This window comes from Salmo trutta, chromosome 12 (assembly GCF_901001165.1).
Source record: "Salmo trutta chromosome 12, fSalTru1.1, whole genome shotgun sequence".
NCBI classification, from domain to species: domain Eukaryota; kingdom Metazoa; phylum Chordata; class Actinopteri; order Salmoniformes; family Salmonidae; genus Salmo; species Salmo trutta.
The window spans coordinates 64,326,638-64,339,036 of record NC_042968.1 but is presented as its reverse complement, the minus strand read 5'-3'; the positions used below and the strand labels follow the sequence as shown (position 1 = coordinate 64,339,036).

The 12,399-nt window shown below is 43.5% G+C and overlaps 1 long non-coding RNA gene and 1 other non-coding gene across 2 annotated transcripts; one reads left to right on the top strand and one right to left on the bottom strand.

Annotated features, from left to right (window-relative positions):
• Positions 1-443: 443 nt before the first annotated feature.
• LOC115203977 (uncharacterized) lies at positions 444-5,076 on the bottom strand. Its single transcript, XR_003880289.1, has 3 exons — positions 5,026-5,076; positions 1,210-1,300; positions 444-915 (listed from the first exon to the last, which is right to left on the bottom strand). It is a non-coding gene; the product is annotated as an uncharacterized LOC115203977 (long non-coding RNA).
• Positions 5,077-11,450: 6,374 nt separating this feature from the next.
• Positions 11,451-11,522, top strand: trnam-cau (transfer RNA methionine (anticodon CAU)). The gene has a single exon. It is a non-coding gene; the product is annotated as a tRNA-Met (tRNA).
• The last annotated feature ends 877 nt before the right edge of the window (positions 11,523-12,399 follow it).

Genomic DNA, 12,399 nt, shown 5'->3' with positions numbered 1-12,399 from the left:
ATATGTATTGTTTAATATTTTAGAGAGAGAGTTGTCTCAATTCCCTTGCTGCTTGGCTGGATTAACGAAGGTTCCAGACACTTCGGGAGCTAGCTTGGATTCGTCGGGGCGGGAGTTGGAGAGGACTGTTTGGTCTGAGGGAGTTTGAGAGCTGTGTATTATTCATCATTCATTATTACATCCAGGGATGTGTCTAACTCGATTGCTGATGCTACCGTGTCTGCTTCTTCCTCTCCATCTATATCCTCTGATTCTCTCCTCTCCTTCAGTAGTCTTACTATCATTCTCTTCCTTTTCAATCACTTCCTCCCCTCCTCTTCTACTCCTTCCATCCCCTCATCCATCTCTCTCCTCTTCCACCACACACATCCCTCCCCTCTCCTGTAGTACCTCATTCGCCCCCCCCCCCCTCTGCAGTGATGGCGGCATGTCTCCTCTTTTTCTTTCTTCTCAACTACCACTTTAATTCCTTGCCTCTCCTCCTCTTCCTCGACCTCTGTAAGCTCCGTTTCCAGTTTTCTCAGCTCCAGGGGGTCTCAGGCTGTGCAGGCAAGGGCCTGGATCGGGGCAGAGGGGGCAGACTGGCCTGAGGAAGAGAGAGGGTCCGGGATGGGACAGAGGGAGTCCATGGAGGTGTGAAGAAGGGGGTTTGGGGAGGGGAAGGGGCCTGAGAGGACATGGAGAGGGGAATTTTAGGCTCCACACAAGATGGTTGTTGCGGATGGATGGAATTAGAGGATTTGGAAGAAGAGCTGGGAGAGACTATTGTTGGACTACGTGGGTGACTGGGTTTCTGGCTGAAAGGACAGACCGTTGATGGGCTATGGGGGAAGGTGGGAGTGGAGGGTTCTGACTTCCTGAATATGAAAGAGTTGTCTGTTAGGGTCCGTTGGTATCGTCTGAATGTAGGCCTCACTATGAAGAGAATGGAGAATACACAAATATACACATCAGGTAGAATACATTTGCATTAAAATAACATGAAGGCCTAAACATGGATACAAACAAAGAAAGTGGATGGAATATTGCTGGAAATACCAATAAAGAGAATAGTATGCATGATATTCAACAACAGCATATTGTATCTTGAGATCAATAAACACACTCATGCGCACTCACACACACACACACACACACACACACACACACACACACACACACACACACACACACACACACACACACACACACACACACACACACACACACCTGTGCAAGAGGAAGAGATCTTGAGGAATCGGAAAAGTGCTTGAAAAACTCCCTAGGGTTTGTAGTGTTGAGAAATGAGCGCTGCTGCCTCCTGCAGGAGAAATAGAGTTTTACATCACACCTGCCATATGTGACTCACCACCTGGATTTGGTTGTATATAGAAAAATGTTAAATTGTGTTTTTTACATTGGATAAAAGTAGAGACTCAGAGCTACAAAATGGTATAGCATACACTGCATTTTTGAGGAAAATGGGAAAGTAATTCTGCCTTGAAAGTTGATCAACTTGTAAACTCACTTTTGAGAAAATGGCCTTTGAATGTTTTGGTATCTAGTGAAGAGCTCTTCTTTGTCTACACCCACTCAGCATCGTTCATACCCTGTTATGCTTTAGCCCCACCCATCTCATTTCGCTCAAGTTCACACTTGACGCTCTGGCTGATGATTTGTTTACCTCTGGATAACAGGAAAACAGCCTAACCAGCTCTGCTGGCAACAATTTCATTACACCTTTTTGCCGACGTTTAATGACACCGGCCATACTCAACGGGTGTTGTACACTTTAGCTTAAGACATGTAGCTAGCTAGCTAGGTAAACAATGAACCTAGCTAGGTAAACAACGTGTAAGAAAACACATGTAACGTTAGCTAACGAGCCAGCCACCTAATGCTAGCTAGTTAAACAACAATGAACATAGTGCCAAATCATGTCGTTACTACCCTGCATTAATCTGCTGGGAGCTAACCAACCAGGTCCAATGTTAGTTCAAACGTGTAATATCTGAAAATGTTGCTAACTTGACTATCTTACCCGCATACATCATCATGCATGATGGGCGTGTCTCCCTGTCACGGATGCCATGCCACGGTTGCCTTTAGTTTAAAGATGTAATCCGGAGACAGGTGTTTTCTCCAACTCTTTAGCTATCATATTCTAATTCCACTGATTTCAAAACTCAATCCTCCAGAAAGTGGAAAGCAACACTTGTGCAGCTCCACTACACGATACATAAAAAAGCAGTGTTCGACAGGATTACCAACAGACTGACCAGCTCAAATAGACAGAAGCCTTCTATATGGCAGACCAATCCGAACTCCTCTCTCGGCACGTCCAGCCCACTCATTATCTCAGCCAATCATGGCTAGTAGGAAGGTTGCTCACTTTTCTGTGGCTTAACCAACAAGGCTCGTAATTTACAGATGGCATACAAGTTTGTTATTAAGGCACATGAAAGTTCACATGTTCCAGAAGGCATTTCTGCCAAAAAAAACGTGTTTTGAAAAAAAATCAAGAAATACATTTAAAATGGCTCTCCTGTGAAGTCGTGACTTGCGACATACGCCTAGTTTCCTCAAACGGGTCACATATTTCTATAGCTTGATAGTCTGCCATTACCAACCATTAGTTTAACAGTCGTCTGCCAACTAGTCACATTAATCTGATTGTGAGTCCAAATTATTTCTAGAGATAATAAACATCCTTGCATCTAATGATTAGGGGGAAATGATGCGTCAGAAAAAAGAGCAGCATTTCAGTTGTGTACTGTGGCAAGAAAAAGTATGTGAACCCTTTGGAAATACCTGGATTTCTGCATAAATTGGTCATCAAATTTGTTCTGATCTTCATCTAGGTCACAACAATAGATAAACACAGTTTATTTAAACTAATAACAGAAAAACAATTATACGTTTTCATGTCTTTATTGAATACACCGTGCAAACATTCACAGTGCAGGGTGGGAAAAGTATGTGAACCTGTCACGTCCTGACCCTTGTAAGATGTCATTTTCTATAGTAAAGTAGGTCAGGGCGTGACAGGGGGGGTTTTGGGTGGTTTTCTATGTTTTTAAGTTCTAGTTTTTCTATTTTATGTTGTTGTTTTTTTTATCTCCAATTGGAGGCAGCTGGTCCTCGTTGCCTCTAATTGGAGATGATATTTAAGTTGGGTTTTTTTCTATTGTGTTTTGTGGGTAGTTGTTTTCCGTTTTGTTGTTTGTTGCCTGACGGAACTGTTTGCTGTCGTTTTTGTTTCTTTGTAAAACTGTTTAGTTTTCATTAAAGAATACTCATGAGCACTCAACACGCCGCGCCTTGGTCCCCTCTATAGGACGCATGTTACAGAACCCTTGGATTTAATAACTGGTTGACCCTCCTTTGGCAGCAATTACCTCAACCAAAGGTTTTCTGTAGTTGCGGATCAGACCTGCACAACGGTCAGGAGGAATTTCTCTTTACAAAACCCCTCTTTACAAAACTGTTCCAGTTCAGCAATATTCTTAGAATGTCTGGTTTGAACTGCTCTCTTGAGGTCATGCCACAGCATCTCAATCGGTTTGGTCACTCCAGAAGGCATATTTTCTTCTGCTGAAGCCATTCTGTTGTTGATTTATTTCTGTGTTTTGGGTCATTGTCATGTTGCATCACCCAACTTCTGTTGAGCTTCAGTTGGCGGACAGATAGCCTAGCATTATCCTGCAAAATGTCTTGATAAACTTGGGAATACATTTTTCTGCCGATGATAGGGCCTGCACAGCTTGCTGAGGCAGCAAAGCAGCCCCAAACCATGATGCTCCCTCAACCATACTTTACAGTTGGGATGAGGTTTTGATGTTGGTGTGACTTTTTTTCTCCACACATAGTGTTGTGTGTTCCTTCCAAACAACTCAACTGTAGTTTAATCTGTCCACAGAATATTTTGCCAGTAGCGCTGTGGAACATCCAGGTGCACGTTTGCAAACTTCAGACGTGCAGCAATATTTTTTTTGGACAGCAGTGGCTTCTTCCGTGTTGTCCTCCCATGAACACTTTTCTTGTTTAGTGTTTTCCGTATCGTAGACTCATCAACAGAGATGTTAGCATGTTCCAGAGATTTCTTTAAGTCTTTAGCTGACACTCTAGGATTCTTCTTAACCTCATTGAGAATTCTGCGCTGTGCTCTTTTAGCCATCTTTGCAGGAAGGCCACTCCTAGGGAGAGTAGCAACAATGCTGAACTTTCTCAATTTATAGACCATTTGTCATACCAATGGCTTATGAACATCAAGGATTTTAGAGATACTTTTGTAATCCTTTCCAGCTTTATGCAAGTCAACAATTCTTAATCTTAGGTCTTCTGAGATCTCTTTTGTTCGAGGCATGGTTCACATCAGGCAATGCTTCTTGTGAATAGCAAACTGACATTTTGTGAATGTTTTTTATAGGGCGAGGCAGCTCTAACCAACATCTCCAATCTCGTCTCATTGATTTGACTCCAGGTTAGCTGACTCCTGACTCCAATTAGCTTTTGGAGAAGTCATTAGCCTAGGGGTTCACATACTTTTCCCAACCTACACTGTGAATGGTTAAATGATGTATTCAATATAGACAAGAAAAATACAATAGTTTGTGTGTTATTAGTTTAAGCACACTGTGTTTGTCTATTGTTGTGACTTAGATGAAGATCAGATCCAATTTTATGACCAATTTATGCAGAAATCCAGGTAATTCCAAAGGGTTCACATACTTTTTCTTGCCACTGTAGTTGAAATTACAAAATAGGGAGGCGATACTTATAGCTACTCTCTGTACAGAATCAGTGCAAGCCAGACCACCTCTTGTCTCTTGCTCACACTCCCTCTGCTGCTGCTCCTGTGCATGGTGGAGATGTATACTGTATGTAAGACATGCAGCTATGCTCACACACACACACGCACACACACATTCTTACCCATCTTAGTCTTTCTTGTTTGTGAGTCTCTGCTTCAATCGAATTGCACCCAACCGTGGTGTATAAGTATAACACATTTTTGAATGTGTGTGTGTATATTGCATGACTGACCTGTACCTGCTCCTGTATCCTTTCCTTTTTCTCTTTCATCCTCCTTTCCCTCTCTTCCGCATCCCTCCTCTCTTGCTGTATCCTCTCTCTCTCCCTGCGCTTCCTCTCCTCTGCTGCCATTCTGCATTCCTCCTCTCTCCTCTCCTCCTCTATCTGTGGGTGAGAGATGGATTGAGGAAAATGGTCAGAGTCTGCCTCCATACAAAATACCCTACTCCCTTAGCTGAGAATGGGTAGGATAGATACTGCAATTTTATGCTAGTAAACCTCTGATAGGCTAATATTGCATATACTTATCAAATCCTTTCAGAGGTAGAGGTTAATTTTAGACAGGGCCCCAGTTATTTATTTAAGGAGTTTACATGGTCAGAGGGAAAGTAACGTCAGTTTAGGTGGTCGATGTGGCCCTCCAGTGGTTGAGTTAAGAACTGCACCACCGCTCAGTCTCACCAGTCTCCTCTCTCTTCATCTCTAGATGGTCTTCTGGATGTGTCAGTCTGCTGGCTGGCTTCACTGACAACTGCCAGGACCCTCTCCTCTGTTACCTCCTCTGTAGAACCTGTACTGAGGAACACATGGGCCTCCTGAGGAAGAGAGAGAGAGAGTGAGACTGAGATGGTCACCTTACTTCAGGTCCTAAGAATACTATGCAGTTATTATGTTTTTTTATGTACAATTTCTTACATTGTTAGCCCAGAAAATCTCAAGTGTTATTATATATAGTCGGGAAGCACTATTGGATATGTCAACTTACCATCATTACGACCAGGAATACGTCTTTCCCGAAGCGAATCCTTTGTTCGGACCTCCACCCTGGACATGCGATCTTATCCAAGAGGCCGACCCAAAACAACGTGGTCGCCGCAGGAGAGGCAGACGGAGCAGCCTACTGGTCAGACTCAGAAGGCGAGCACACCATCCATCACTTCCTAGCATATTACTCGCCAATGTCCAATCATTAGATAACAAAGTGGACGAAATTACGGTACGAGTTTCCTTCCAGAGAGACATCAGAGATTGTAACATTCTCTGAAACATAGCTCACTCGGGATACGTTGTCAGAGTCGGTACAGCCACCTGGTTTCTTCACCCATTGAGCCGACAGAAACAAACATCTCTCTGGTAAGAAGAAGGACGGGGGTGTATGCCTTATGATTAATGACTCATGGTGTCATCACAACAACATACAGGAACTCAAGTCCTTTTGTTCACCTGACCTAGAATTCCTTACAATCAAATGCCGACCGCATTATCTTCCAAGAGAATTCTCTTCGATTATAGTCATAGTCGTGTATATACCCCCAAGCAGATCCCTTGTGTGCCCTGAAAGAACTTCACTGGACTCTATGTAAACTCGAAACCATACATCCTGAGGCTGCATTTATTGTAGCTGGGGATTTTAACAAAGCTAACCTAAGATCAATACTCCCTAAATTCTATCTGCATATCGAATGCGCGACACGAGCTGGCAGAATTCTGGATCATTGCTACTCGAACCTCCGCAATGCATACAAGCCCTCCCATGCCCTGCCTTTGGCAAATCTGACCATGAATCCATTATGTTGCTCCCAGCCTATAGACAAAAACTAAAACAGGAAACGCCCGTGCTCAGGTCAATACAACGCTGGTCTGACCAATCGTATTCCACGCTCCAAGATTGCTTCGATCACGTGGACTGGGATATGTTCCAGATAGCCTCAGACAACAACATTGATGTATACGCTGACTCGGTGAGCGAGTATATTAGCAAGTGCATCGGAGATGTCGTACCCACTGTGACTATTAAAACCTTCCCAAACCAGAAACCGTGGATTAATGGCAGCATTCGCGCAAAACTGAAAGTGCGAACAACCGCTTTTAATCATGGCAAGGTGACCGGAAACATGATCGAATACAAACAGTGCAGCTATTCCCTCCACAAGGCAATCAAACAAGCAAAGCGTCAGTATAGAGACAAAGTAGAGTCGCAATTCAACGGCAGTCATTCACGGATTACAAAAATTCAAACAGTCAATCACGGATTACAAAAATTCAAACAGTCAATCACGGATTACAAAAAGAAAACCAGCCCCGTCGCGGACATCGACGTCTTTCTCCCAGACAAATTAAACTACTTTTTTGCTCGCTTTGAGGACAATACAGTGCCACTGACACGGCCCGCTACCAAAGCCTCTGGGCTCTCCTTCTCCATGGCCAACGTGAGTAAAACATTTAAACGTGTTAACCCTCGCAAGGCTGCCGGTCCAGATGGCATCCCTAGCCGCATTCTCAGAGCATGCGCAGACCAGCTGGCCAGCGGACATATTCAACCAATCCCTATCCCAGTCCGTTGTCCCCACATGCTTCAAGATGGCACCATTATTCCTGTTCCCAAGAAAGCTAAGGTAACTGAACTGAATGACTATTGCCCCATTGCACTCACTTCTGTCATCATGAAGTGCTTTGAGAGACTAGTCAAGGATCATATCACCTCCACCTTACCGGCCACCCTAGACCCACTCCAATTTGCTTACCGCCCCAATAGGTCCACTGACGATGCAATCACCATCACACTGCACACTGCCCTATCTATGTAAGAATGGTGTTCATTGACTACAGCTCAGCATTTAACACCATAGTACCCTCCAAACACGTAATTACGCTCGAGACCCCGCCCTGTGCAACTGGGTCCTGGACTTTCTGACGGGCCGCACCCCAGGTGATGAAGGTAGGAAACAACATCTCCAGCCCGCTGATCCTCAACACTGGGACCCCACACGGGTGCGTTCTCAGCCATTTTCTGTACTCCCTGTTCACCCATGACTGCGTGGCCATGCACGCCTCCAACTCAATCATCAAGTTTGCAGACGACACTACAGTGCTAGGCCTGATTAGCAACAACGACGAAACGGCCTACAGGGAGGAGGTGAGGGCCCTCGGAGTGTGGTATCAGGAAAATAACCTCTCACTCAACGTAAAAAAAACAAACAAAGGAGATGATCGTGGACTACAGGAAACAGCAGAGGGAGCACCCCCCATCCACATTGACGGGGCAGTAGTGGAGAAGGTGGAAAGTTTTAAGTTCCTCTGCGTACACATCACAGACAAACTGAAATGGCCCACCCACACAGACAGCGTGGTGAAGAAAGCGCAACAGCACCTCTTCAACCTCAGGAGGCTGAAGAAATTTGGCTTGTCATCTGAAACACTCACAAACTTTTACAGATGCACAATCGAGAGCATCCTGTCGGGCTGTATCACCGCCTGGTACGGCAATTGCACTGCCCTCAACCGCAAGTCTCTCCAGAGGGTGGTGCGGTTTGCACAACACATCACCGGGGGCAAACTATCTGCCCTCCAGGACACTAACAGCACCCGATGTCACAGGAAGGCCAAAAAGATCACCAAGAACAACAACCACCCAAGCCACTGCCTGTTCACCCCACTATCATCCAGAAGGCGAGGTCAGTACAGGTGCATCAAAGCTGGGACCGAGAGACTGAAAAACAGCTTCTATCTCAAGGCCATCAGACTGTTAAACAGCCATCACTAACATAGAGAGGCTGCTGCCAACATACAAACTCAAATCTCTGGCCACTTAAAAAATGTACCTAATAAAGGAATCACTAGTCACTTTAAATAACGCCACTTTAATAATGTTTACATATCCTACATTACTCATCTCATATGTATATACTGTATTCTATACCGTCTACTGCATCTTGCCTATTCCGCACAGCCTTCGCTCATCCATATATTTATATGTACATATTCTATTCATCCTTTTACATTTGTGTATATTTGTGTGTATAAGGTAGTTGTTGTGAATTTATTTGATTACTTGTTAGATATTACTGCATAGTCGGAACTAGAAGCACAAGCATTTCACTACACTCGCATTAACATCTGCTAACCATGTGTATGTGACCAATAACATTTGATTTGATTTGAGAGAGTGAGTAAGAGATTACATTTCTGACTTAAATGTTAAATAAATATGATTATGACGACATCAACATATCAAAAGGTTGTACAGAAAAAAGTCTGTCAAGATTCTCTTATCGTCAATTGAGTCATGTTTCCTATGGTAATAAAATGTAAATATCAACTGGGCTACTGATCCCTCTCATTTACATAAGCTTATTACAGTAACTGCCAATGGAGCTATATTGAACTACTCCAGTCTCAGTTTTTACTGTGTTGTTGTGGGTCTCTAATGTGCTGCGTTTTACCTTGAAGAAAGCCCTGATGGCAGGAACATGGCTGGCACACTCCCCCTGTCGAATCTCATCCACCTCGTCCCCCACCTACAATGACCAGGCAGAAAAATGTATTTTCATCATCATCAATAAATATTCTTGTTACCTTAAGTTTCTTGCTTGCCTTGTTTTAGAGGTTTTCTCATAAAGGCCCAGCCTTAGATTTACTCGAAGAGCGTTTGAACTTCACGTGTGTGTGTGTGTGTGTGTGTGTGTGTGTGTGTGTGTGTGTGACTGATTAAGTAATGAGCTAGAAATGATTTGATTGTCATCTGTAGCTCACCCAGGCAATGAGAACAATGCAGTGGTCTGTGCCTACCCTTCAGAGCCCGCAGAGGGGACGTCTGGGGTGGAACCTTCCTGCCAGGTCAGACACATCACCTGCTGCAGAAAGAGAGGGAGAGGGTATTTTTTTATTTACACATTTGTACCTGCACAAAGTTTGTACCTGTGGTTCTTAAGAGGAGAATATAAACACATAAAATGCATGAGCTCATGCAGGCCTATGTGCGGCAGTTCAAGTCCGAGAAATATGACTTGTGTTGATTTCCTAGTGGTCATAAGAGGGCAGATCATAGGTTTTCGGTCATTCATGCTTACCCCCAGAATCCGACAGCTTGAGGTTGTTTGTGATGCCATCATATGCAAACAATGCCCTGCAAAATAAATGGGAAGAAAGAGAATTAGCTCTAGTTCACTATTTCACACAATAATTATCTCATTATCATACAACTGCACAGTGTGTAGGGGGAAAATGATTAGGTATCCAGTAATAAATGATTACAGAACAGTAGGGCCATTGTGTCCCAAAGCTGGTAGCATGCACAACGGCACGACTCACAACTAGCAGACACAACTCTCCTTCTCACCCTTTTTGATGAGCAATTGACTACAGCCAAGCCAGCCAGGGGCCTGTGCCACCCCACCACTTAATCCCAGAATGGTCCACCCTAGAAGGGGCAAATGCAGAAGGGAGCTGGGCATGAGGATTATGGATGTGGTGTGTGTATGTGTGTGGATCACCTGTAATCCAGATCAAGCCTAATACAATGGGGACCTTTTCTGTCTGTGTCCCTGGAATGCATTCCTTAGGGCAGCCTCTAGATCAGAGAATGTTCACAGGTCAAAACCTAAGCACCCACTGGATGTAGCGTAGTGTTATGTTTCACCACACTGTCATTAAAGTTCAGCAGTTTGACAGTTTTACGATTTGAATAACAGCCCAATCATATAGAGCCTGAATGTTCAGAGAGAGACATTGTTTTAGAGACCAGACCATGGGAGCAGAGATACTGAGATTGACTTTGGTGGAGGAGGAAACATGGGAAGCAAGATAACTCCAATCCTCTTCTGAATAGTCTAGTTTTTTATCTGGATGTTCTATCCACTTGGGAGACGATAACATCTCGTTTCAGCGCCACTCGTCTGACCAGTGCATTTTTAGCACTTTAAATAAACACACATATAAGCCTTGTTTAAGCACTTCTCACACATACTGTGTAAATACAGTAGTTGAAGCTCTATAGATTTAGAGGCCCATGTAACTACTTAAGGCTACTCAGCCAGTCGTCACCATTCTACAAGTTAAGGCCTTAGTCGTTTAGACAGAATGTACAAATAGAAAATAAACCTTATGTAGGCTACATCCAACTAAGTGCACCCGATTTGTTCAGACCTGAGTCTGACATGATGTCTAGCAAGGCTATTTGGTTCAGACAGACAGACAGAAATCACAGCAGGGATCAGCAACTCCTACCAGGCTGGCCTCATGGAGGGCTATGAATCAGACTGGCATAAAACTAAATACATGTAATTTCACTCAAATGACTTACATTTTGGCCATCCCATCAATTAAGTCACCGTAGGGCATAGCATTAGTCATACTATATATTATTAGTCTGTGCAAAATGTCCCCTGGCCTATAGTCTACTATTCACTACATTGCAATGCACATTGTGTAGGTCTGATGACTTTTAAGGTTTGAAATTGAATTAAGGTTAGAAATTAACTTCGTCAGTTCATGCTGTGAGTCGGCATATAGCGAATTGTCTTGATGGTCCAATGATGAGAGCGTGACAATGAGACTAGAGTACCCAATGCAAAGAGCTGTCAAAACATTTTGGACCAGTGGGGGCGCGATACATACAGACCAGCGATATTGTCTTTGACTGAGTGTCTTTTCGCCGTAGCAGAGTGGCGCAGCGGAAGCGTGCTGGGCCCATAACCCAGAGGTCGATGGATCGAAACCATCCTCTGCTAAAAGTAATTTTTGCCCCCTCAATTTATAGCAGGCCGACTTTATAGAATGTAGCCTACTCATTAGTGAGTAAACTATAACAGTAAGTGTTAATGTCAAATGTAATCCTAATACAAAAAGCTGCTTACTATCACAAAACAACCTGAATTTCGTTTTCTGAAAAACCAAGATCGTAATAAAAGGCGAGCGCAATACAAAACTACAAGGACGACATATTATACAACACATGCAAATCAATGCTAAAGTATACAAATACTATTGTAAGTTATGAATAAATATTGTGCGTAATCATACCAATTATGAACGTGGGTTAAGAACGTCCTCTTTCGCCGTCAGCAGAGAAAGGCTGTAGCAGTCTAAATTAATTGCTTGCATTTTATAACGGTAACTTTTCAATAGTTTAGTTGCTTCATCAACTCCAGTCTGTTCGCAACACGTATAGGCTAAACACACTTGGCACACCCACTCACTATATTCCACAAGAACATGCAATATTGCAGTTTTGTAAGTTTATGTTTTGTAAATGTATGTGTCTTCTAAAATGTTGCGAACCTGTCGTTTGATCGCAGCTCATGAGAGATTTTACTGGTATTTCATTGGCCACTCCTCCAGCTCAGCGTGTGTGTGTGTGAGAAAGAGAGGTGGTGTTTTGCTGTGAATGTTTTGAATATTCCTCTGCCTTTGTGTTTCTGCACCGATCCATGCCAGTAGAGAATGCCTCTGAGAAAGAATTTTGGCACCTTCTGCTGGTTAATGTTGGTCAGGTCAAAGTGTAGGTGAGACGCCTGTTGCTCAGCAACCGCATGCGCCACCAATTTGAAGGAAATAATGTTGCTGCAGCAAAAGGTACAATTATTGAGTGTGTCGTTCTAGAACTAA